Genomic DNA, 4,215 nt, shown 5'->3' with positions numbered 1-4,215 from the left:
TGGATGTTTGAGTAGTTAACTAGTGTACAATTCCTTTTCCAAAGTTTTTTACAATTATCTATTGTTAGTCCAAGTGTGTTTACTATTTTTTATTAGTAGTATAGATTCCTTTCATGTATTTTACTTTCCTATAGCATAGGTGTTAAGACTCTTAAAGGAACTTAGTGCACATACCGTGTTGACCCATTTCAAGTCCTACATCCCTGGGTTGACAATTCAAGTGTATTTCATGATAGAATAGATAATTTTTGAAATGGACATAGTATCCTTAAGAGGAATAATGTTATGATTATATTTATCTATTATGGAGCTATACATTTTTGGCACTATCATCGGGGATGGTGTCAAGCTAGGAACCTTCATGAGTCATTTATTTTTAGATTATTTTGTTAGTTAGAAATCAAAAAAAATTGTGAGCCTAATTAACAAGTCACCAATTCAATTTCTTGCATCAAAGAGGAAGACACTGAGATGAATATGGGAGATTTCTTCCATAGGAGTCTATTAATCCGAATGAAGAAATTGAAGAAGAAGCTAAGTTTCCTTTTTTGGATGCAAGTGTTATTTTTCCTACAGAATCATCCTCTAGAGAAGAACCTTTAGATATGAGTGATCTCCAACCTTTTGCTGAAATCTAGGCCAATTTCCTTGATAGTGCTACTCTTAATCCACTAGTTGTTAACAATCTAGTACCCAATGGTCCTTTTCAATAGCAACCCCATAATCAACTACCTCTAGTAATGGCACAACCTACTTTTCCATTTCCTCTCTGAAGCCTTGTGACCAATGCTAATCTCAAAAATATACCTCCAAATGCTCTTCTAAAGTTTTGTGGACTTGCAACTAAAGATCTTGATACTTTCTTGTTTGAGTTTGACATTTTTTTCATAGCTTTGACTACAACATTGATGCCAATAAGCTTGATTTGTTTCCAACAACACTGAAAGAATCAACCTTACAATGGTTCATGGGCCTAGGAGCCAATGTAGCAGGTACTTGGGATGAAATGAAAACTCTGTTCCTTGATAAATACAAAGAGTATCGCAAAGAAAATGATTCAAGAGGAGATGATATCTTTCAAATATCACAAAAGGAGAATGAAACATTGTATACACTACAAAAGAATCCTCGACATGTATTGGCAATGGATTTGCAAAAGCTAATGTTCTTGAGAGGGGTGAATGATAATTGTTTAGGAACACTAGACCTAATGGCTAGTTGTGGTGTATATCAGTCTTCTTGGGATGAACTTAATAGAATCTATCTTAACTACTCAAAGTCAACTATGAAGAAAGGAAGAGGACATCAAACTACAACTATTGAAGGAATAAATTAGGGTATTTCAAAGCTTGAGATATCTAATCTACTCTCAGATTTTAAGAAGGACATCATAAATGATGTCACTACACATCTCAACACAATAACTGCAAAGAAGAAGCATGCAAAAGTCGAGGTGCAAGTAGCTGAGTATTGTCCACACTACCAAAAGCAAAAGAAAAATTGCTAATAAAAATTTGTCACTAACATCAAAAACCAACATCTTCCAACTAAGTACATCAAGATAGATGGAGAGGATGAGGAAGTATTCTTTGATGCTCAATGTTGGCCATGTGCCCAACATCAAGGTATGCCTTATAACCCTTTACAAATTTAAAATCTATATGGTAATCAATGGAAAAATCATAGTACTCAAGGTCCTCCATAATATAGTCAACCTAATTGGAATAATGCTTGGAAAAACAATCCACAATAGCCACAATGGCCTTAGAATTCCCAACCTTCTTGACTGAACTAGCAAAATAATCAATGGAAAAATTAGTAGAACCATTAGCAACTGCCCAAAGGGAATTAGCAGTTTGCAAATCAATGGAGAGGACCTCAACAATGGCCTAACCAAAATAATGGTAATACACAATTACCACCTCCAATCCAACAACCCACATTAATGCCACCACCTACAAGTCTTGGACCTCAAAACTAGACTCAATTTGCTACACAACTTCAGCCAAATCAAAATAGCTTGCAACCACACCAACCCATGTATTTTGTTGATGCTTAGCAATACCCTATTTATGCTCCAAATGTTGTACTATATACATTTGAGATTTAGTACAACACTACTAGCACTCAAATCACCTCTTATAACTGAATTACTAGATACTCTTGTAGCATCAGAACCTACAACTTCTCAGCCACAAGTGGTTGACCCAACTAATATAACTCTAGCTCAACTCAAACTCAAACAATAGTTGAACCTCCTTTTCTAGAGAAGCTCATACAAAGTAAACATGCACAAATAGAGGAACAATCCTTTGACATTATTGATTAGTTCAAGAATATGCATGTCCAAAATACCCTTATTCCAAGCTATTAAAGATGTTCCTATTTTTTTCATAGCCATTAGAGAAGCCTATTTGAAAAAGTTTGGGAGGAAGAAAAAGGACCCAACTACAGTCCATGTTGTAGGACAATTGGCTGGCATTATGTTAGGAAAATTGATTATTCCTAAATACTCTGATCTAAGAAGTCTAGTTGTGAATGTGATTATAATTGGTCAGTCTATCAAAAATGCCTTAATTGATCGTGGTGTTGTTATAAATATGATGAGAAAGGATACTATGAATAAGCTAAATATATAAGGATTAAGGGCTACCCCAACAATTATGCAACTTGTAGATAGTTCTACTATCACTCCTAATGGGATGAAAGAAGACATAGTAGTAACCCTAGACCCTAAAGATTTCATTATTCTTTCCCCAAAAGTCAATTTACCTAATTACCCTATCATTTTAGGATGATCATGGTTAGCTAAAACTAATGCAATAAGTTTTAGGTCGGGGAGTATGATCATATGTAATGGATAGGAAACAAAGAAACTTCATCTATATCATCTAGCACAACCACAACCAGATTTAAGTCCATTTGTATGGCCAAATTTAGGGGATGGAGAAGAAGAGTTAAACTCTATAGCATAGCTTATGATGTTACATAGACAGTCTTTTTTGAAGCTACAAGAAGAGTATTCAATAATTTAGAGTATTCTTAGTAACACTTGTGTGGTAGAAAAAGATGTATCTAAAAGTGTGTTAAAATTAACTACATATGAGCAATTTAATGAGAGTTTTTTTCTGCTCAAGGAGCCAGACATTATCCATCAGCACTTACTATGTGAACTAGATACAAGTCCACTCTCTAAAGGTGCTATAGTTGATCTCACAACTATTATTGAGTTGTCAAAAGGTCATAATCTCCATGTCAATCCCAAATTGCTTTCCACACAGATGAAACAGTTAACAGAGCTTCTTCAAAAACATGAAAAGTATATTGCATGGGACTATGGGGATATGAAAGGGTCAAGTTCTACATTGTACACTCATATAGTATATATCAATGAAGGGTTCCTGCCACTCTGTCAACCCTAGAGAGGAATTAATCTAGCCCTTAGAGAAATAGTTAAAATTGAACTACAAAAGTTGCTTGATGCTAGTTTTATATACCCTATATCTAACAATAGATGGGTATCACCTCTAGTCATAGTGCCTAAAAGGGGAGGAAAATGCCATATTTTTGTAGATTATAGAGAACTAAATAAGGCAACCAAAAAGGATCACTTTCCCTTACCCTTCATTGATCAATTTCTCGACACTCTGGCTGGTAAGAAATATTTTTCTTTCCTAGATGGGTACAATAATTATAATCAGATAAGTATAGCTCTTGAAGATCAAGATAAAACCATATTTACATGCCCTTGGTGTACTTTTTCATATTTTGTCTTGCCATTTGGCCTGTATAATGCCCCTACAACATTTCAATGAGTTGTGATCAACATCATTCCCGATATATCACATGATTGTATGGAAATATACATGGATGATTTCACAACATTTGGAGTCACATTTGAAGAAGACTTAATGAATCTTGAAAAGGTTCTTTCCTGATGCAAAGAGGATAATCTATCACTCAATAGTGAGAAATTTTTCATGCTCATGCAACAAGCAGTGGTGCTTGGTCATTTCATATTAGCTACAAGAATACAAGTGGATCCGCCTAAGATAGAGGTAATTCTAACACTACCTATACCTAAAAAAAAAAAGATGTAAGATAGTTTTCAGGTCATCTTGGCTATTATAGGTGTTTCATAAAAGATTTTAGTAAAATAGTAGTCCTTTGTATACATTGTTGACTAAGGAAGTTGAATTAATTTGGACACCTAAA

This window comes from Cupressus sempervirens, chromosome 1 (assembly GCF_028749045.1).
Source record: "Cupressus sempervirens isolate cs-2001-9-10 chromosome 1, ASM2874904v1, whole genome shotgun sequence".
Lineage (NCBI taxonomy): Eukaryota > Viridiplantae > Streptophyta > Pinopsida > Cupressales > Cupressaceae > Cupressus > Cupressus sempervirens.
Note: the sequence above shows the minus strand (reverse complement) of the source record.